The following is a 24,649-nucleotide window of genomic DNA, read 5'->3' on the forward strand; positions in this document are numbered from 1 at the left end:
TGGATTTCGGGTAGCCCCGCTCACATGAATATCGGGTATCACCGCCCAATTTTATTTCGTCGATAAATGTACGGTTGCAAAGATTATTATTTTATTGCTTCAAATTTGAATGTTATATGCATTTTTAACAACAAATATAGTTGTTATTAAATGATTGTTATTAAATGATAGAATTCACTAAAAGTATATAAATATGTAATAAATAAAATAATTTTGTGATAAAAATGATAAATGAGGTTTACCTATTGTCAATAGATTGGTCTTTTTCATTTACACCTGAAAAAACAGTTAAAAAACATGTTTTTGTAACTGGGCGGGGCTATCCGACACATTTTGAAAAGAGCTGAAAAACATGTTTTTTTAAATTTCTATTTTTTTGAGTTAAACTATTCTTTTTTTGGTTTATTCTTTTTGCATTATTTTATTAGATGATAAGACAATAGAAATATACAAAAATATTGATTATTACTCATTATTATACAGAAATATAAGCAATACTCCTTAAGTGAGCGGGGCTACCCGACTCTCTCCTATATGAGTTTTAATTTTTTAAAAGTGGAATTGATTTTACAACTGCAAAACGTTTAATAATAAGTACTTCTTAATTTTATTAACTTTATTTTTACTTGAATTTGTTTATTTACTTTTTTAAAGAAAAAAGGAATTATAGATTTCATAGATATTAATATTAAAAACAAAATCACTATACGTTTTGCATTCATCCAGAGTTCTCGAATAATAAATACGAAATAGATCTGAAAGATCATATTGCAGGTTTTATTTATACATATTATTATGTAACATAAATTTTATTTTAAATGAAATTATGAATTAAAAATGAATTGTAAGCAAATTAAAATATTAATTGATTTTTACATGAGAAGATTTTTTGTCTTTGAAGTTGGGCTTTTTTACACTTAGGAAAAAAAGTATGGTTACAACTACCAGAATATGGTAAAATTTACAGTGTGTCTGATTCCATGGAAAGACAAAAAAAGGTTGGTACTTTTTACAAATTCGCTTTGGTTATGATTTTGGAGAAATTAACAAAAAATAATGGTTTCATAATATGGAATAAATTTGGTAATTTTATCATGATACCTTAAATCATGGCATTAAAACTTTTTATTTTTTATAGTTAAGTTTAGTGTAGATAATAAAGAAGATTGATAGACTATACAAATGTCTTCAACTTATTAAGCGATATATATCCCTTTCTATAATTAAATTAGATTCAAAAACAAATAAATAAATTAAAAGATGCGAATATTGATAAATACATTTTTAAATTTTTTATAAATATATCACCCTTTTATTGGCAATGTAATGTTTTCATTAAAAGTGGTATTTATTAAGTTTTATCTTGATTATCTTTATCACAAAAGAATTAATTCTTAAATCAATGCCTAATAGTAAACTTAATAACTGCAACTTCTGTATAAGTCTTTCTATTCGTTTCATTTATGACTAAGTTTCTCATTTGTTAAAAATACGCAAAAATTTTAGTTAAACCCACTTATTTAAAAAACTTGTAATTATCTTTCAAAATCTACTACAAAAGAAATAGTTATCATCAATCCTTTGAATTGGGATGAACAGGCTCAGAGTTTAAAAGTTGATCAAACTTTCTACCAAAAGTTATAAACTTTTTCCTCGTATTATTTTAAAATTTGTAAAAGTTAGAAATTTCAAGTAAAATACCCAACAAATAATCTTGAAAATAAATGGATTGAGAAAGATGCTAAACGATGAAAAGTACATTTATACGAACCATTAGTTATAAATGTTAACAAAGTTTTCTATGTGATGGTTCGTATTACTTTAACATTTATATTTTTCCCAACACAACTTTCTAGATCTAGTCATTATAAATTCGCGTCAGAAAACTATAAAAATAAGGCTTGTTACGTGTTTTATAAGAACTTTGTAGCTTAACGACTTTACATTCCTTTTGATCCATCGTTAACCCAAGGGAGTTGTTTTATTATCGTTAGAACGTCGTTACAATTAGTACTGCATAATTTTAACTCAAACATCAAGCTTTAACACTTGTAAAAATTCTCGTCTGTCAGATAATCATCTCCTCCAACAACTCCACTCATCTTGACTTTGATGACGTTAATGACGAGACCACGCCTTCTGGTGGAAGATTAATTCATTCTATTTGAGCAAGGTAATAATCAGAGTGGTAGCAAACATGGAGCACAGATTTAAAAGTTAGTGGGGTGATTTGCATGAAAACTGTGACTGGGGATGGCAAGCTTAAAATTTGCAGTTTGGCGATAAGATGATGTTTATTACGGATCTGAGAGAGAATAAATAGTCTTCTTTGGAAAGTAATCGTTCCTTTTACTATCTGCTTCAATGCTTTCATTAAAAATGCATCTACTTGTATGTCACAGAAAAGGGTGGGAGCATAAATTTAAATTCGAGAATTTTCTGACGGAGAAGTAATTTAGAGGAAAGCAAAACATTTTTAAATGGAAAATGAAAGACTAATGCAGCTTCTTTTTTAAAATTTTTGTTCCATATTCATTTCTCTTCGCCATTTTTTTTTTTTTTGGAAGACAGAAAGGATTTAAAGTTTATAATTTCAGTTTAGACGTGAAACGTGATGCTTTTTATTGGCAAATAAAATAATATTGACTGAAAAAATAACTTCTTATGCATGACTGTCTATTTTGAGTAATGTAAAAGTATCTTTGAAAGGAATTAATTTTAAGATTTGTCACAAGAACTGAAAAACAGTATTAAGCCGAAAAACAAAACCAATAAAATTTCGAAACTGTTTATCACAAAACCAAATAAGTCTCGTTTTTTTTTTTTTTAAATTTTTTATGTAGTTGTTAGTTCATCTTTCCCTATTCAAAAACAAAGGAAAAAATATGATTTTTATGTTCGGTATTAATGTTCTAGTACGGGAAGTTTAAATTAGTAAAATATGAACTATTTTAATATAAAAAATAGAATAGCAATAATGTCAACTACAAGGTGCATCAACATAAAGACGATAAACTTTTAGTGCATTTAGGGTGCTGTCTGTTTAACTAAAGAACTCCTCTCGCCTATTGTCTTGAGAAATGTCGGTGACTATGGTTAAGATACCTCAAGTAGGAGTGTGAGGTAAAAATTTAGACAAGGTTTCACTCGGGTTGACGAGAAAAATTTCCAAACTTCTCTTCTTTGAAATGCACTCTTTTCTTGTATCCATAACAGCAAACAGGTCTGCAGACTGTTGCAGAAGTTTTTTGATTTGATAGACTACGTTCTAAGGATTGAGAATTTCACAGCATCCCTTGAAAGGAAATGTTGAGGGAGCTGGAGGATCGGTCGATTTGCCAAGGTGAACTGGCATTTTGGGTAACGCTTGCCTGGCGCAATTTATTGAACCTTAATTCCTTTAAGAGGGAAGCCCTCTAAGCTACCATGTATCATAAGTTTGTAGAATCTAACAAGAATTTCGTGATAAAACTGGTTCATGTTGCACTGTCAGTATAAGACAAAATTAACGGTTAAGTCCATATTTATTTATTTTTTAAAAAACTGTAATTAAATGCACATCAGTTGCCTTTTTGACGAAAAAAGTGGCGATTGGGTGACGACTAGTAGACAGTCTTTTAATCGTAATCGTCAACCACTATTAATAGCTAGGGTATTTATCAAATTTAGAGTCAATCTGATTGTGCGGTTATTTGAACTACTAAACAAACTCTTATACTTCGATTTAACACGAAAAATATATCTAAAATGGGATAATAGCCCATGTTCTAAAGCTCTAGTTGAATTAGATAGTTGGAATTCTAATTACAGGTTTGTGTTTTCTTCTGTTAAAGTCCTTCAACACTGCTCTTCATCCACTGAATTTTATTTTGGGGAGTCATTCCATACTTTGAAAAATATTGTTAATTTAAAAATTATTGTTAATGTTCTTTCTAGTATCCCATTATTTCCTAATATTTAGAAGTATATTCAATTTTAATCTGCTGCATCCAAGGGTTCCCCCTAAATCACATCTGATATGTTTCTTTCCTCCCTTTTTAATATCTCGAACTTGTTCCTTTGTCCCTATTGGTTAAACCATTTTGCAAGCGTTTATCTTTTTACTTCTCAACCATCATTTGGTGTTTTGACACTTAGGAAGGTTCTGGTTTATAGAACTGAAACTGCAGACTGTCCACTTTTGAGCTTTCATTTCTGTTTTATTCACTTCGTTTACTTTGGATTAAATTTACAATTCCCCTTATTAACAATGCAGGTCTTGTTACAGATGTAACCTTACTATATATGTTGATTTCGGGAGAACAGAAAGTTATAATCTCTTATCCTACACTCTAAAACATTTCCCTGACATATTACGGTCAGAGATCGGTAAAAAGTGTTTCAACCAATGGCTATATTTGAGAGTTTAAGCCTGTAAAAAGTTATAATGTATAGAAATATAGGTCTGCACGTAAATTTTTCCACCTGAAATATATAGCCGTTGACCAGAAATTAACATCATGCTCGAGAAACCTATCTTCGATTCAAGTCTAAATGCAGTTTGAGATTTAGGTGATTTGTTTGTCGAATCAATGCAAGTCGTGGAACGAGGTGAAGCAGCGTGGTGCTGCCATGTTTGCTTTCGTAGTCCGTGGTCACCAACGTAGATGGAATGCGAGAAAGATGTTCTCTGACGCTAAACTTAGAATCTTTGTTCTCGTAGCATGATGCTGTAACTACCATGGGAAAGGATGTACACCAAGATGAGTAAAGTGGCTGCCGTATTAGAAAGTTTGAAACCCAACTAATAACCGAAATAATTTATTTCAATTTGACAAAACGTTAAGTCTTGTTTCAATTAATTCGTTATAAATATGAATAAAATAATTATTAATTTCATCAATTTAAATACCATCTAACATTTTTTTTCCATCTTAACTTAGTGTAAAAGTAATTTTTGTTAAAGGAAATGTAACAAACAATTAATAAAAATAGTCTCATTTGTACTGGCCTTTTTTCTCAAAGAAAGGTGCTGACTGCATAAATTAACAGTCAATTTTACTAATTTTATTGAAGTTCATTACAATTACAGGTACTAAAGACTAAAAATGAGTTAGATGCTTAAATAAGTAGTCAACTCTCCGAATTTTAAGGATATAAGAGTGTTACTTCTGGAGTATTGTATCTGTTCTCTCTTGAAGACTCGTTTTGTCAACATGATCTGACGATAAGTTCAACATTACCATTATTTTTTTAAAAAATAATATTGCATTACTCAGCAGAATAGAATAAATAAACACATTTAACCTGGAAGACTGGATTATCATTGTTTGTGAATGCATAAGCGGAAAAACGTATTGCCCTGTATACAATAAACAGTTTGAGGAACATAATTCTTTCAGAAAATTTACTAAGTAAAAGAAAAAAATGATGTAAAGTTGGTTTTGTAGATGAGTAGGTTAACAATAAACATAAAGAAAATATTTCAGGACAGAAAGAGTTTATGTTTTATAACGTTTTTTCCCCTCCGTTATTCAGAGAACTGCAACAATAGAATTATCAGCGGAAGTGTTACCGAGTATACAAACATAAAATCTTAGATTATATAGAAAACCTCTTGTCGAGTTATCAAAATAGTTTGTTTACTTTCCGTAAACTGTCATCCGTGATGATAAAATATGAAAATGTAGGAAAGGAGCTGTGAAAGAATAAGTGCTGGGTATTTAAAACATTTATTTTAGTAATAACCACAATTCAAATTACTTCGTTAAATCTTTAAAAATACAGGGTTAACCTGAAGGATTTATTCAATTTCAATAAACAGATTATTTATAAGTATATGACGTACAAAGAAGTTGTATAAATGGAAAGATATATACTCTTAATAAGGTTTGGATGCATACTACTAATGTTCAAATACGTCGCTCGATTACACCCGAATGGTAATATGATTCTGTTCTGTCCAAACATCGCATTGCATAAACTTTGTCATTCACAAGTTTATGTGATTCCCAATACCAACAGCACTGCTTCTGTGACGAACATTGATTGAACTGAGTCATTCACAGGTTTATGTAACCAACAAACCAGCAGCACTGCTTCTGTGACGAATATTGATTGATCTGAGTCATTCACAGGTTTATGTAGCTTACAAAACAACAGCACTGCTTCTGCGACGAACATTCATTTAACTTTGTCATTCACAAGTTAATGTACCTATCAAATCAACAACATGCTTCTGTGACAAACACTGACTAAATTTAGACATTCGCGGGTTTATGTTCCTATCAAACCAATAACACTTCTTCTATGACGAACATTGATTAAACTGAGTCATTCACAAGTTGATGTACCTATCAAACCAACAACATGCTTCTGTGACTACTTACTAAACTTAATCATTCGCAGGTTTATGTTCTTTCCTATCAAACCAATAACACTGCTTCTGTGACGAACATTGATTAAACTTGGTCATTAACAGGTTGTGATGAACATTGATTGAACTTACTCATTCACAGACTTATGTGCCTATGAAACCAACAACACTGCTTCTGTGACAAACATGGATTGAATTTAGTCGGTCACTGGCTTATGTTCATGATTTTATGTACTTATCAAACCAACAACACTGCCTCTGTGACGAACATGGATTGAGCTTAGTTATTCATTAGTTTATGTGCCTATGAAACCAACAACACTGCTTCTGTGACAATCATTGATTAAACTTAGTCATTCATAAGTTTAATTGCCTACCAAAGCAATAACTGTGCTGTGACGAACATTGATTGAAATATGGTATTGACGGAACTTTATTACAAATGGGATGTGTGAGGGGTGTGTGACCGATGTTGTACACATTGTAACAAGTTTCTGAAATTTGGTTGAACGCATACATACTTCTTCATCGAATACTTATAATTAAACAGTTCTTTAAAACTGGATAAATTATTTAGGCAAACATTCTATAAAAATTTTGTCATTTAATTTAATAGGGCATGTTTTTCACTTAAAGAAATGTTACTTTCGTACTTTGATTCTGCGTCTAAAAGAGCAAATAATATCACTTTTATAACGTAATCCAGACAATGAAGATTTTACCTGGAAAAATTGGCGGCTGTTTATATTTTTTTGTACACTTATGTTTATTGGGGTGCGAAACACGAATCCGATCAGAATTTTTAACCGAGAAATATGACTACTTCCAGGAATTATAATTTTGTATGGTTTTGAGGTAAGCGAAGTTATCAGAAGGTTGCGTGTTCAAATCACGTCCGGGTCACCATTGAGGTAAGCGAAGATAGCTCCTTCGAGATACTAATATTTTATTAAACATATTTACATTTATATACAAGTTGGTTTGATTTACAAGAAGCATCATCACAGCAGGTGATGAGAGAAATACTGACAGGCTGTCATGTGCGTGCTGGTATTTATACAATTCTAATATGATGACGTCAGAACTCTTATTTCAGTTCACTTCAAAAATAAGTAAAAACACAATTGATTAAAGACAAACAGATAACAATATGAAATAAATGACGGGGTANGTGTAAAAGTAATTTTTGTTAAAGGAAATGTAACAAACAATTAATAAAAATAGTCTCATTTGTACTGGCCTTTTTTCTCAAAGAAAGATGCTGACTGCATAAATTAACAGTCTATTTTACTAATTTTATTGAAGTTCATTACAATTACAGGTACTAAAAAAAATGAATTAGATGCTTAAATAAATAGTCAACTCTCCGAATTTTAAGGATATAAGAGTGTTACTTCTGGAGTATTGTATCTGTTCTCTCTTGTCGACGCGTTTTGTCAACATGTTCTGACTATAAGTTCAACATAATCATTATTTTTTTAAAAAAGAAATATTGCATTACTCAGCAGAATAGAATAAATAAACACATTTAACCTGGATGACTGTATTATCATTGTTTGTGAATGCATAAGCGGAAAAACGTATTGCCCTGTATACAATAAACAGTTTGAGGAACATTATTCTTTCAGAAAATTTACTAAGTGAAAGAAAAAAAGATGATGTAAAGTTGGTTTTATAGATGAGTAGGTTAACAATAAACATAAGGAAAATATTTCAAGACAGAAAGAGTTTCTACTTATGTTTTATAACGTTTTTTTCCCCTTCGTTATTCAGAGAACTGCAACAATAGAATTATCAGCGGAAGTGTTACAGAGTACAAACATGAAATCTTAGATTATATAGAAAACCTCTTGTCGAGTTATCAAAATAGTTTGTTTACTTTCCGTAAACTGTCATCCGTGATGATAAAATATGAAAATGTGGGAGAAGAGCTGTGAAAGAATAAGTGTATTTAAAACATTTGTTTTTAGTAATAACCATAATTCAAATTACTTTATTGAATCTTTGAAAATACAGTGTTAACCTGATTGATTTATCCAATTTAACTAAACCGATTATTTATAAGCATATGACGTACAAAGAAGTTGTATAAATGGAAAGATATATACTCTCAATAAGGATTGGATGCATGCTACTAATGTTCAATACGTCGCTATCACATCCGAATGGTAATACGATTCCGTTCTGTCCAAACATCGCATCGCAAACTTTGTCATCCACAAGTTTATGTGATTCCCAATAACAGCACTGCTTCTGTGACGAACATGGATTGAACTGAGTCATTCACAGGTTTATGTACCTAACAAACCAACAACACTGCTTCTGTGACGAACATTCATTGAACTTAGTCATTCACAGGCTTATGTGCCTATGAAACCAACAACACTGCTTCTGTGACAAACATTGATTGAATTTAGTCATTCACTGGCTTATGTTCACAATTTTATGTACCTATCAAGCTAACAACACTGCTTCTGTGACAAGCACTGATTAAACTTAGTCATTCATAAGTTTAATTGCCTATCAAAGCAATAACTGTGCTGTGACAAACATTGATTGAAATGTGGTATTAAACATATGGACGGAACTTTATTACAATTGGGATGGGCGAGGGGTGACCGATGTTGTACACATTGTAGCATGCTTCTGAAATTTGGTTGAGCGCATACATACTTCTTCATCTAATACTTAAACAGTTCTTTAGAACTGGATAAATTATTTAGGCAAACATTCTATAAAAATCTTGTCATTTATTAGACTTTGTAATTTAATTTAATAGGGCATGTTCTTCACTTAAAGAAATGTTACTTTTGCAGTTTAATTCCGCGTCAAAATGCGCAAATAATATCACTTTTATAACGTAATCCAGAGAATGAAGATTTTATCTGGCAAAATTGGCGGCTGTTTATATTTTTTTGTACACTTATGTTTATTGGGGGTGCGAAACACGAATAAGATCAGAATTTTTAACCGGGAAATATGCCTACTTCCAGGAATTATAATTTTGTATGGTTTGTAGAAAATTTCTCAGGCTTCTTCTTAGTAGACTATCTTCCTATATCTTTACTTAATGTAGACTTCTATTGACATTAACAGCACTCAACACTTTTCATTTTCCTCATCAACTTATTCCCACTTTCCGAATAACCATAATTTTCTAAAAACTTTCGTAAAACCACAATTTTTGAACTCTCGTTTTTAATTTGCATATAAATAAAGTTCGGAAAGTGAGATTTTTTCCTCAACTTCATATTTGTTGTAACAAAATATAGTCCCCACTGTAGGTATCTTGTCCCATAAAATCAAAATTCTTTAGGGCATATCTAGTTTTATATTAAACGATCTTTTTTTTCTCTTTAATTTTTAAGCAATCAAGATTTAGATTAAGATTCTTAGCATTTCAATACAAACAAAATTTAAGCAAAACAAAAATATCAATCTAACAGAAAATAATTATTATTTTCTTAATTTTTTTAAAAATAAATTTTATAATAATTTTGAATTAATTTCATACAAAATTTTTTTTTTAAAGTTTTACGAAACTATTAAAATATTTTGTGTAAAACAAATGTTTTTTTTTTTTTTAAATTTATCTTGTAAATGAGACCATTAGAAGAAATACTGTGATTTATTATTACACCGTATTGCCGTTTCAACACTCTATTTATTTGCATACGCGAAAGGTTTTTCAAACATATAATCGAATTTGCACGTGATATATGTAGTTCAAGGGGGTAGTAAGGTTTATGTCTATGAAAGTTGATTCTGAAAAAAAAAAACACGTGAGCAGGTGATGATTTCCACGTCCTATTTTATACTCTGTAATAACTCTCGAGGAAAACCGATTTTCCACGTTATTTGTTTGTCAAAATGCAACTGTAGGCGATCCAACCTCATTTTTGTGAAAATTAGACAGAAAACATTCTTTCCCCTTGATCATCATATTTGATTTACATTGAAATTGAATTGAATTTGATCTAGTAAAGCTCTAAAATAAATATCACGTGTTAAAATTATATCACGCTATATTTCTCAATTATATATTTATTTTTACAATAAAGTATTTTATCTGCTTGTGCTATTTTTAAATGCAGCAACTATCTTAAACGAAATTGAACATCGTCTGCAATAAAAAATATACAAAAAACAGGTTCAAAACGTTCTATTTCACGAAACGAAGAAATCATGACGCTTTCTCTCAAAATAATTTGTTCCAAAATTGAGCTGTCAGATGGCAACTACCGTTTGACCCCTCGAAGTTTTCAAAATTCTTAAGGTCCCCCTCTAAACGATCGTAATTACAAGACGGCATCGAAAGCTCAAGTCAGAATTTTAAACAGATCACCGGCGATGGAAGATTTTAAATCGAATGGAAAAATAGGAAACTAATTTAGCAGTCTTCTGTAACAGCTCTTTTGTCTTGAAGAATTCTGGAACAGCCTGAAGCGTTAAATCAATGAAAAATAAATGTCGGACCCCCCAACGGTACGATCGTAATGGGCCGCCAAATGACTGTTGGGCAATCAGGAGGGATAATTATTAAAATTGCCATTTTCTTCACGTTTTCGTGAAGAGGGTGACTTGGCTTGGCACTGGTGATATTAATGCTCACAGTGTGCCATTTCATCTACTTTAAATTCATTTCAAGGTGAGTTTAGGGATTATTAACATTTATTGGCTTTGATAATGGTTTAACACTCTAGAAGCAGCTCGTGTAGTACCAGCGCTCAGGGTAAAGGTACTCTTTACTGTAAAGTCCATTTTTGCAGCATCATGTAACAGAGCAGAAAATCTGAATTTACTGTCATTTTTAAGGTAATAATTATCGTAAAACTTCTGAATCACTCTATTTCAATAAAATTTACTGAAAAAATGATGATATATTATTTTACGGTAAAAATGGATTTTACGGTAAATTGGATTTTACGGATGCACTCAAAGTTCCGGTACTTTATACCGTAATTTGATTAGGAATTTTTTGCAGTGTAGCTAATGTACACGAGCAAGAAAATTTTCAAACTATAAAAAGAAAAAAAAAAAAAAAAAAAGCCGGAAAAAAGAGAGAGCAGGAGGAATTAAAAGGCTTGATATTAATTTGCAATGTGTTTTCTTGAAATTCATTTTTCAAGGATTCTAAAGAATATATATTAATTGTTACAGTTGCCCAACATTCAATATGCATTGGGGGAGCGGGATTCGAATTCCGCACCCGGTTCGCACCGACTATAGCTCCTGACGTAAAATATCTTCGTTTGGTTGACAAATCATGGGTTATAGTACCCTTTCCGCCAGCAAACCGTAGAAGGTTTTCGTGGTTTTTCTTTACATGTAACGCGATTGCGTGCTAGTTCCATCAAAAAGTTCTCCACGAAGGCAAATTTCTCCCAATACTTGATCTAAAAAGTTATCTTCCCTTCTGGATTGGTTTCAAAATTACAAGGTCACGTACCACGTAGTAGTTGAACATTAGTAGTAGTAAACCCAAAATTGAGTCGGCTGTTCAAAGACTGTTATAAAATATATCTTGGGGAACTTAGCACTCAGGGTTCCGTGTTTTGCTTACCACTTCAACAGGGACATCTGCTCTTGCACTCCAGAGGGCAAGGTCAAGAAAACTGAAATGGGTACAGTAGGTCTTGGCCCTCCATGGGTTGTAGCGCCGCTGAGATTATTTTACTTTAATGGGAGGCATTTTCAAGATTTTAATTATTTGTTTCAGTAACTACAGTTAAAACTAAAGTAGAGCAATAATCACACATGGATTATTTAAAAAATTATGGCATACAAAGTATTCGAATCAGATGCAAAATATTCGATATATTCGAAAACAAAAATCTCATCAGATTAAATTTATTTACATGTTTGCTATTTTAAAATATAATAGGCACCAGAAGGAAAAAGGAAAAGAGGCCGGCCGAAAATTAACCTACAGACAGATGATAATTAAGGTAATAAGAATTCCGGTGTGGTAAAGCTGCGGGAATGCACGGAAAGCGGCTCTTCACAGGCAGGCATGGAAAGATAAACTTTTTGCCCTCATGCTCCACCTGTATATATTTCTATGTTTCATATGAATGTGAAGAGTGCCAACTATTGTACAAGTTTGTATTGACAGAGTTGTATTGAAAGTTTCCTCTCTATACTAAAAAAATCGTAAGTGTCGGCCCTATTTTGGGTGTTCAATATAATGTTACAGTTTGTTTTGCTACCTAAAAAGTATAAGACTTAGAAACTTGAAATTGCGAGTGTTGGTAATAAAGTGTACAAGAAAAACAGCGAAATAAAGGAAAATTAATATTAATCTATTATAACTGAATCATGAATTATTAAATGTTTAATTTGAAGTAAAAAAAAAATACTAGAGCAGTTCAGCAGTCCGTAAAAATGTGAAAATTCGAAGCGCTGGAAAGGTCAACTCAATGCAAGTTTTTGTCGAAAGTAAAGTAACACGTGTCGAAGTAAAGTAAAGTAAAGTAAAGTAAAGTAAAGTAAAAAGTAAAATAAAAATAATTCTATAACAAAAAAAGTTTTAAATTTTTCCTCTATAATAACATTAGTATGTTGCTATTGCTTGTACAGAAAAAAATATAAAAATTTGTCTCATTTCTTTTAATGAAACGTCATGAAATTCATAAATTTTTTTCTTCATGAAAAAGCGTTGAGAAATATTTTATTTTCTTACTTAATAAAACAGCGTCAATGAATGAATATTAGGCAGCCGGAGTAAAATTAATTACTGAAGGGGAAAAAAAAAAGATTACAGCTTTGTAATCTTTAACGAGCCCTTTATCTAACCTGATCACAATTATGTAATCCTAACCAAGTATTTGCACCCATTGGCGAAAGAAAGTGGTTCATTAAATCCATGGCTCGAATTTCTCTTGGGAAGAAATCGAGCCACTTGGCGTTATTAATTGCAACAAAGTACACGACACCCCACAATCTTCATATCCATCAAATATTTCCGAACAAATAATGAGAAAAATAAAATTAATCTTCACATATTTCTTTTTTCTTTCCTTTTATAAGCCAAAAAAATAATAAATAAATAAATAATTCGGCAGTTATTTTGTATCGTATAAGAACTGGAATGAATCTAAATTATAATTCCATCTAGTAGATGGATAACTGATGGTATTGAATGATAATAATCGAATAATATCTTCCCCTCAGTAATTTCGCCAAGTTAATTTTTGGCGATAAATTACTGGGTGGGCTGCTGAAGATTACAGTATTCTGTTTTCAAACTTGTTTACAGGATGTGTGAGTGGAATTGGTGTCAATATATATTTATATATAATGTGTTAGAAGAGGTATTAGAAATTGTTTTCAAGTATTTAACATTTTATCTGTTTAATTTTATTTCAACTACCAAAATCATCTTATTTCATATCTGAAAGTGCAAGTCTGATGCTTAAAAACCGATGCACTTTGAAAATGATTTTGGTAAATTTAACAATGAATTATGGTTTTATAAAATTACTCTGTTGGAATATTTATAAAGCTCCCACTTGATTCAGATTAGCTAAAAACTTTTCACATAAACATTAAAAAGGAAAAATAAAACGTCTGCTTGATTTTGTCGTTTGCATTATATTCAAATGAATTTAATCGAACTAACTTATACAAGTTCATACAGAGAAAATAAATTAATATATAAAAGTTTTTTGGGTGCTCTTTTGCAGTAAATAAAATTAAAAACCTGTTTTACTCTGTTAAAATATTTACACACACACACACACACATCTACCACTTGATTCAGATTAACTAAAAACTTTTCGCGTAAACATTAAAAAGGAAACGTTTGTTTAATTATGTCGTTTGAATTATATTTAAATGAATTTAATCGATCTGATTTATATAAGTTCATGCAGAGAAAATAAATTAATATAGAAAAGTTGTACTCTTTTGCATTAAATGAAATTGAAAACTTGTTTTATTCTGTTAAAATATTCATACAGCTACCACTTGATTTAGATTGACTAAAAACTTTTCTCAAAAACATTGAAAAGGGAAAGAAAAAAAAAACGTTTGCATTATACTCGTCACATTATATTATGTTGTTTGCATTATATTCAAATGAATTTAATCGAACTAATTTATACAAGTTCATGATGACAAAATAAATAAATATTAAAAAAAATTGTTGGGTGCTCTTTTGCAGTAAATAAAATTATCTCTAAGTTCATTGACGTCTGTAGTTAATTGAGTTTCAATATGTTTTATTTAAAAAAGAATACTTTTAACACTATGTCGTTTCATTTTATTATTGAATTTTGCTTGTCTCATCTAATTATAGTTGTAATTCCTACATTCTCTAGATTTCTTTATTTTATTTATATTTCCAATGTTCTCTACTAAGCAAAGTAACCGTCACCGCGGGCCAGACTGGTTGGTGCGCTGAAGTTGATTCTTTTAATTACATTACTTATTATAAATCTTTTGAGGTTGAAATAAGGGGCACCGATCAATTCTCCAAAACTTGTTCGATACATGCAATTCGCTTTCATCTTTCATGTCGATGCGATTGACAAAAAGTTGACGAGATTGCCTTCCAGAAATATATGTGTTCCAATTATGCGTGGAAGAATGTTTGCTTGTAACGAAAAAGAATGCTACTCTCCTCGAGCGAAATAAAAACCGTAATATCTGAATAACTTTTGATCGAACGATCAGATTTTCCCGCACTATTATGCTATATCATAATAATCATTTAAAAATAAGACATTAAATCTTCTAATTTATTTGCAGGCAGTTCGAACACCGCTCTTTTTCTTAATTAACATAATTTTTTTCGATTGACCCTCGAAATACGTAGAGCGATTATTTGGAAAAATGTGGTAATTAAATAGGTGTGTTCTTTATAGTAATTTCTTTAGTCAGCCCTTTAGAACTATTTAAGCGAATAAATTAATTTATTATACTATAATCAAGTGAAAGAAGAATTAAGAGATATGAATGTACCATTTCGCGATGTTTTGTATATCATTTGTACCTATAACTTTAGTTGTACATCTACCAGTAAATATGGTTTTATAAATTGTAACTTTGTAAAAAATTTTATTGATTTTCTTAAAATAAAAATTAATTTTTTTATCCGTTTCTTTTAATTTTTATTTCGAAGAAACTAAAATTATTTAAAAATTATCAGCTTACGTTAAACTAACCAACTTTGAACTAGTTTTTCACAGGCAATACTAATTCGATTACGTTTACATTTTTATTGTTTTAAAATGTAAAGATTTGTGCAATAACTTGACGACTGATGTAAAATGTAGCTATTTAAAAAAAAAAAAAGAAAAAAAAAAGTGAATTTAAAAGTTAATAAATCGCTATAGATGGTTAAAAAAAACTGCGTATTTATTTATTTATTTATTTATTTATCTTGAAAATTAATTTAATATTTTCTGAGAAAAGGTACACACAATTCCGCCCATTTAACATGAACTGGAATAGAACACCCGGCATTCTACACCTCTCAAAAACAAAGTATTCATTTTTCGTATTTGAAATAATCTATTAAAGCCTTTGGATGAGTTTTACTTCTTTTTCTAACCACATTGAAATTTCTTATTATGAAATATCGAAAATAAGAATGAAGAAAACTTTGAAATTAAACAGTTTTCTTGAACAAGAACGGCGCTATGGAAATTTAATGGTTACAATGAGCCAACTGTACTCGAAAAATTACTTGACTTTTCAATATGCATGTTATGATGTAATTGATTGAAAATAAGGCGATCAATCCCCCGCTTCTTCTGATATATGCATAAAAATGCATAAAAAATATAATATAATATGCATAAAAAAGAGGGGGGGGGGAGAGCATTTTAGTACTAGTGTGTAAGTGTTTATAATCGAATTAAATATGCAAATAATATTTCTTTAAATTTTCTCTTTTATTTTAGCTTTATTGTGTTGGTGCCATACGCATGTGCTAATGGTTAATTTCATAAACCCCTTCATATTTTTAAACCATGCATTCATATTTTACAAGTGCTGAATGATTTAAATTTCAGTCAATTTTGAGAAGAAAAAAAAAACTTTGTATTTGTCTGCATTTATTAAATTTAATTTTGAAATTAGCCATAGTTCCAGAATTATTATATTCATTTATTCTGAATAATCAGTAATTAAAATTAATAATAGATGTTTCTTAGAAAGAAATATTAGTGACTAAGTTTAAATAGCAAATAAAAAGTAACATCTTCAATTTATTAATAACTGAGCATCATTTCAACTAAAAAGTTTTTTACTCTTTTCAATGGCTTAGTGTGAAGTAGTGCTGCCATCTATATAAATTTTGTGAAGTTTTTCTCTCATCAATTTTGTTAGGAAAAATTGATAGGGTGATTTTCTCATTCGTAATCTTAAGAAATAAGGATAGATAAAAAACAAAATATACTCTGTTTGCGCATAATTTTACTTATATTTTTAATACAAAATTGTTTAAGGAATCACAGACAGACTAATACTAGGGGTGGACGTTTCAGGAGGGCCTTTTGCCAAAAAAATTGCGCGAATTATCTCGATAATATCATAAATTTAATTAATAATGAAATGCTTGTTTTTTGTTTCGTCTTTTAATTGATACAGCGTTAGCAACTGAACAGATCCAATCACATAATTTAGTGTGAAGGCGCAGAAACCGTAGATTTCTCGACCCGTAAACTAGATCGAAAGAGTTACGAACTGAAAATATCCGGTTATAATCTATAAAGAATACTACCCGTTGCTTAAAAACGTTCTTTAGAAGAGGGAACACTTTTAATTCATTTTCTAAAAGAGGATGCAACGCTGAATCAATTAAAATAGTTAAAAAGATTCAATAATCCAAAGCAAAAAAGAGCCGGAACTTTTTTTTCTTCGAATATCGGGGAAATGTTAAAGCGCGCAGCAATTTATTCATAATTACATAACTGTATAATTTTAACACACGTACACACATTTTGGTGAAATCACTGTAAAGTATATTAATGACATTTTTGGTAGAGAATAAGAAATAAAACACATAATTCTGATATTAAAACCAAAATATACGGTTTTTAAACCATCCATTCGGTAATTTTCCCGTTCGTATGGCAATCGTTTACCAGAAACTGTAGTTTTCAAATTATAGTTCTAATTACCACATATTTAGTAAAAAATACAAAATTGAAAAGTAAATTTAACCGAATAAATGGTTTTTATGCCGTGCTTCAAGGTATCATGATAAAGTTACCAAATTTTACCACATTTTCTAAATTTTATCAAATATTACACCTTATTTTATTGTTAATTTTTCCAAAATCATTACCAAGACTTCTTCTTAAACTACCAAACTTTTTGGTGTTCTCATAGTGCAAGAAGCCAGGTAAATTTTACCATGTTCTGGTAGTTTTGTCCATGCATTTTTCCTCAGTGTATTTGATACATAAAATAAAATGCCTGATTGGTTTTCGAAATTACGGTAATAATAATCATAGTAAATTGAATTAAATTGTTAAAAAAAGCTAAACAACTAAAATTATAACGTAAAGTTATAATGCAAGAATATTATAAAGCAGAACAGAAATCGTTTTAATGAATGAGCATTTTTAGAGAGACGAGAAATGAGACATGCTAGACAGATTGTGCTGCAACCTCCTTTTTTAAAACATATCTTTCGAATTCTTAAAAAAAAGTTAAATAAAAAAGTATGCATATTAGGAGAGGCTAGTTAATATTTAAGAGAATACAATGTTTTTTTTTTAAATCATAAGAAAAACTTGAGAAATGCAAGATAACAAATCAAATCTACTAGACTATTTATAGCTTTTCGCCTTATCTCAGTTTCTTGTATTAATCAAGAAGGTTTTGTTGTCTTAAATCTCGCTTTGTACTGAAATGATTCGAATGTTTTTTGATAACGTTATGCTTCTTAATAGCCTAATCAATAGTTTATAACTCCTAATGTGTACGTTAAATGGATTTAACTGAGATTAATTATTCCAAAAATACACTAAGCATTCACTTATCGTGTCCACCTTAGGATATCACGTTGCAACCGAGTCATAGTCGTAGATGTTGATTGAGTCATCGGTCATTTGTGACATATTCACAGCATTTTTCAACAGTGTGAGAGTGTATGGTTGTGGTTATGAGTAACAAACAAAAGCGAGAGATTTGGTGATCATGGAGCCCAATTTAACAAAGACAAATCTCATCTTTGTTCCCCAAAAAAACTCTTTACAATGTCAGTAGAATTGCTGGATAAATTATCCTGTTCCTTGCCATTGGTGTAAATCCTCAGCATTATTTGTTATTCTTGGTAAATAAAGTTGTTTAGATATGCTGTCAATTTCAGACAGACATGAGCACAAAATAATAGTCCTAAAGCATTCCTCTGGCTTTTTAACGGTATGTATTTATAGTAGCAGAAAGCAGAAACGCTTCATGGCAAATCCTGATTCATTTTCATTGGTTATAAAGAGTCTAGAAAATTGGTTACATTGGTTATATTGAGTCTAGTCTTATGTTTAGTCTAGAAAAAACTGAATTTAGGTTTCAAATGCTGAAAAAAGGTTGACTAAATATCAAATGCAAACTGGATAATTTTTGCTGAGTAATTTTCCCATCCTGTCATTATTTATTTGCATTTTGTTATTTCGATTTTTCTGCATTTGGAACTTCATAGTTTACTTAAGGTTTACCTAAACTCGCTTTTTCTATACTTCAAATTTTTAATTACTAATGAAGAGAAAAAGAATTCGCCCTTCTCCTACGTCCTCTTAAGTGTGAATTTATTGCCTATTTATTTTTTTAAAAGCGCATTCATCAATGTGTATTCTTGTTACATGAGTTAATTATAACTTCCGTCAATTACACAAACTTTTCCCTTTTTCAAAATAAATCTTAATCTAAAAGGGTAATGCAAATACGATAATGTTCTGCCAATTCTGCCGCTATCATACATATGATAAGAATGCCGCTGATTTTCAAAATAATGTTATCCCTATGAAAAATCTTCCCTATCATTTCAACAAATGCCTTTTTTCTCTCTCTCTCTCTGGTCTGCGGAAGAGATAAATGCCTTTATGCGTTATAACTTCTTATTTATGACCTCTATTTTAAATCTAGAAACCTTTTCTTCAAACTGATGTTGAAACAACTAGCCACTTAGGGAGCAGTTTTTTGAGCAAAAGGAAAAATCATCCATTTCTCCTGGAATACCTCTAATGGTCATTTTATGCAACTCTCCTTTCAAGAAAAGACACGTCTTCGATCGCCTCTTCCCTTAACCATCATTAGTTTCAGCCAGATGGAGAGGAATCGAAAAAAGATCACTCTCTCTGGAGGTGGTTTGGGGAAGAAAACGGAATAAGTCAACAGAGATTTAGAAGGTAAGTTAGGTTTCGACTATTTTTACCGTTTTTGAAGGAAATAGAATGGAAGCGTAAGCCAAAGTTTCTAGTATATTTGTTGCGATTTTTGAAATTGGAAAAATGAAGTACGGTTTTCTAAAGTCAATGCTTGCATGCTTTGTTGATGGATACGCAAAGCTCTTGGTGCCTTTAAAATGATAATAAGCCTCTCGCATTTTCTTGAACTTTAGGCTAAATCATATGCATCATTATATTAGGCTTCTTTCATTATCTTAGATTTTAAGAAAAGTTTTATTTATTATTATGTTAGGATCCGAAAAGTTAGGCTTTAGCAGTATCTTGGAGTTTAAAGCTAAATGCTATTCATCATTACAATAGGATCCAAGATGTTAGCCTCTTCAACAACCTTAGATTTTAGGCTAAATATTGCTCATCATTATATAAGGATCCAAGATGTTAGGCTCTAGTATTATTTTAGAATTTATGGTAAGTATTATTTTGTTAGGATGCAAGATTCTAGGTTAAATGTTATTCACCATCGTTTTGAGATCCATGATGTTGCGACGTCTTGGATTTTTAGGCTAAATCTTATTCATCCTTATGTTAGGATGCAAGATGATGTTTGGGTTTTGCGTGGACTTGGATTTTAGGCTATATGTTATTCATTTTTATGTTGGGTTGCTGCATCATTTCGGATTTTAGGTTAAATGCTATTCACCGTTACATTAGAACTCATATTAGTGTCTCGAATCATTTTATATTTTAAGCAAAATGATTAAGATTTCCTTAAGATCGACAATATAAAAAGAAAATTTTCGAGTGTGACATGGAACGGTAATTATTGCATGTTATACTTTACTCGATCCTTTATTAGAAATAAATAAATATTTGAATTACGTTTTAAAGTTGTATTTATTTTAAAAGTATTTATTATTGTTGTAAGTATCAAAACTTTTCTTATGCGAGCTTAATGCTTTATATTGGCGAATAAGAAACATTCGTTAAAAGGCCTGTTTTAGGCCTAAAATATTTATCTGATATTTTCAACTTAACTTGAGGTGAGATTTAAATTGCCATTCTTAAATTTATAGAATAGGAAGGGGTCGATGGGGGAATGAACTCTGTAAAATATTGTTTCTCGCGCTGTTTTTTTATGATGAATCGATTCGATAGGATTAATATCCCAAAAATTATAATTTTTTTATGTATTAAAAGTTCAGTTTTACATTTATAACTATTACCACATTTAAGATTTATATAGAGAGAAGAGAGACATTTATTCCTAAATATATCGAAATAAAATTCTAAAAAAAATCAAAATTAAGTCATAGATCTAGTATTTTTGGAGATATAAACGCTTTTTATGGGTCACAGGATATAGGCTAAAAATTATGTTTCTCATATAAAAAGGCCTCATATAGTGAACCACAAAAGTTTCAGCCCACATGTAATCCAGATTTTCAGATTCGAAGAAAAATAAAAGGAATTTGTAAAAAAATAAAATTAAAATAAATAGAATTCAAGCTTTACTTGTAATAAAAGTTTGAACAGACGAGTAAATAAAGGGTACTTTCAAATTTCAGTCATAATGCCAAGGTCAAAACAATTCGCACAGAAAGAAGTTTCGGGAATTTGGAAGCTAAAATTTAAAAACAAGTCTAAGATATTAAAATTTAAATGAATATTTCAAAGTAGAGTTTGAACTTTTTATTTAAGAATATGCAGAGTTTTAATCCGTGGTAAGAATTATAAACCACATTGACGATCTAAAAATCCGCGAAAGACGACTTTGGGAGCATATAAAAAAATTCCAAATTCAGCTTGAAACCAAAATTGTCATAAAAATTCAAATGGGTCATATTGTTTCAAGAGGCCTCATTCGTAAACACATTCACCAAACTGGATACATGAAAAGGTTCTAAATGGTCCGAATTCTTTTACTTTTAAACTGCATCATAATTAAGCGAGACTAAATTGATGCCGTAAGTGCTTCATGCGAAAAAGAATGAATTAATTTGTTGTCCAGTAAAGCATGCTGTAACAGCCCGTTGTGAGGCAAGAGAAGGTCATGGAGGTTAAATCTCCATAATTTCGTGACCAACGGCCTGATTGTAGCAATGTAGTCAGCATTGCACACAAGCCACCTTTATTTCCCATACAAACTGGTATCCATTTATATGACGCTAGGTGAGCTTCAAGCCGCCACTGGGGATCGAACCCAGAACCTAATGACAGCTCAGTGTCTTAACCACTGAGCCATCACGGCTCTGTTCGACGAATTTGCTGCTCAGCTACGAAAAAATAAATTGAAATTTACGCGTCTAGACGACAATAGTAATTAATGGCATGATCTAAGAAAGTGTCGAAATATTCGAAGACGGCAAGGTAGACCTTTGCTTAGGGTACGGGGTTCCTTTGTATACAATGGACAGACCAGTTTAGCCTTTTTGAGTGGTTTTTCAGGAACTACGAAGCCATTTACTACCTTTAAAAGTTGTATTAGATGAGGCTGAGTAGTTTTTTCAACAAGATAATGCCAGCGTACATGAATCTACTTCTAAAAGATAATGGTTTAGAGCTAAAAATGTAGCAGTTTTATCTGGCGCTATATACCCATGGAAAATATTTACGGATATTGTTTTTCAAGTCGTAATTGGTAATGGAAAGCATCACGAGTGCTGGAATCCGAAAAAGCCATTAAAATAGATGGTTCGAAATCCATACAAAAAGCAAGCGAAATCTGGTACTTCCAATGAGAAACTTGCTGTTTCACTTAATTAAAAAAGAATTAAAACGCTAATTAACAAAATTTTGTGTTTTTTTCCCCCTTGAATAAATATCGCTATTTGTGCCTAAACTTGTGTGCAGTTAAAATTAGTGAAAATGTGAATACTTTTTTTTTCTGTTTTAATTTTTTAGTAATTGTATTCTTGTTCTGTGGTATAGTTTTTCTGTCAATTAATTGCGTCCAGCTATTGAAAAAAATATGCATTATTTTAGAAATAATACAATAATTTTAAGCTTGTCTAAAATTTTTGGTGCACTTTTCTAAATTATCAGCCCTATCAACTTGATTTTGATCTGATTTAAGTTAGCACCAGTGTGTAAAATGCAACAATTTAATCATCCAAATAAAAATGTCTGAACGTCTAAATTTCAACTAAACTTGCCTCAAAGGTGGGGAAAATTTAAAATATTCACTTTAAGTCAGTTACTCAGGAAAAGACCAAGAAGTTTAGGGCAGCACTGTATAAAACTTGAATAAGTTTCTGATAATTTGTGAATTGATATTATGTTTGCTATACTTAAGGCTTCTTTTTCAGCAAATTTCACACTAGTAGTTTAGTTTTGCGAAAACATTTAAGGACGCAAAATGTTGTGCAGAATTTTAGTTTCGCAAATTTGGTCGCTTTTACGGTCACAGTTATGTTTTGCATTTTTAGGAATTTTTTGTAGTATGTATTGAATGAAATATTTATCTTTATAATAAGTGTTTAGTAAAAGTAAGTTTTAATGGTAAAAAATAAAAAAGTTTTATTTATAGAATTTTAAATAAGCTAGGTTAACATTTATCATAAAATGTATTATGTGTACATATTTCGACGACGTGGTTTTCTTTAGTTTTGCCTTTCGAAACATTAAGGGAAGAAAAAAAAAAACACCCACTTAATAGTTTTGCATAAGAAACATTTCCTAAAAAAATCAAAAATACCAAATATCTAGCTATATACGATTTTTTTTAAAAAAACTTGCTCTTTACAAATAATTAATTTAAAATAGAAACAATAAATAATTTTAAACTTAAAAAATTTTTTAAAACAATATATCAGTTTATAAGGAGAATTATTCTTCACCAAAAGAAAAATGAACTAGAAACACCAAATGTACAAAATTAATACTAAAACACAATTTATTTCAACACACAATTTTTTTTCTTTAATCCATGATAATAATTGTTAACTACCAAAACTCACTAATTCCATATCGTCGTGAAAGCTATTAAATTTTAAAAAAATACCTTTTATTTTAACAAATCAAAATGAATCCACAATAAAAATTATAACTGTCGGATTTTACCGATTGATAATGAACAGAAATTATATATTCATTAGAAATGATAACCATTATTAACAACTATTATTCACAAAGAGTGCACATTTAATAATTCAAACATATTTTAACAAAGAAAGTTCCTAATAAACGAAAATATAAATTAGGGATCATAAACAAATGATGGCGCGCGGATGGAGTTGATAAATTATATAAGAGTTTGTGATAAGAGGGGGGGGGGGTGAAAATGTGTGGCAACGCAGATTTTAATTAAAATAAAACACTTAAAATCATGAGATTAAATATTTTTATTATTTTGTTTTTATATTCTTTTTCATCTAAATAAGTACATATGCAAGCATTATTATAGTTATGATCACAAAAGTCATTAAAGCACACAGTCAAAAGTTTTAAAAAATGAATAGGATCCATAACAAATATTGTGGTGGAGAAGAGGTGAAGTGTGACTAAAATGTAAAAATAAAAAAAATTGTCACATCATTTATGAAGTGGCTCCTTATTTATAAACTACCGAAACGCAAACACTTTACAGATATTTTTAAAAAATGATGCACAAACTAAATAATACCTTTTACCTTAATGTACTGAAATTTCTAATAATTCATAATGCTAATTATTAACTGTCTAATTTTATTTTTTAAAATCAATAAAACTTTAAAGTCAAATTATTTTAACCCAACCCAAACATCCTCCTATAACTTACCCGCTTTATCGAAAGAAACTAACTAACTTAAAGTAGCATATAAATTACAATTTAAAATACTTTTCTTTTAGTAAAAAAAGTTTTTAATGGAAAGTGTTAATTAACTACCATGGAAATATAATGATAACATTGAAAATGAAACTATAATTTTAAGGGCGACCATTATTTTTATTTTGA

The 24,649-nt window shown here is 30.2% G+C and overlaps 1 long non-coding RNA gene across 1 annotated transcript in view; it reads left to right on the top strand.

The window, feature by feature from the left end:
- The window catches only part of LOC122271474 (uncharacterized), a 125,260-nt gene that overhangs the window by 36,411 nt on the left and 64,200 nt on the right, over window positions 1-24,649 (top strand). The window contains exon 2 of the long non-coding RNA XR_006226389.2: window positions 19,454-19,716. This is a non-coding gene — a long non-coding RNA (uncharacterized lncRNA). The remainder of the gene's footprint in view (window positions 1-19,453; window positions 19,717-24,649) is intronic.

Source organism: Parasteatoda tepidariorum, chromosome 3, assembly GCF_043381705.1.
Source record: "Parasteatoda tepidariorum isolate YZ-2023 chromosome 3, CAS_Ptep_4.0, whole genome shotgun sequence".
NCBI classification, from domain to species: Eukaryota; Metazoa; Arthropoda; class Arachnida; order Araneae; family Theridiidae; genus Parasteatoda; species Parasteatoda tepidariorum.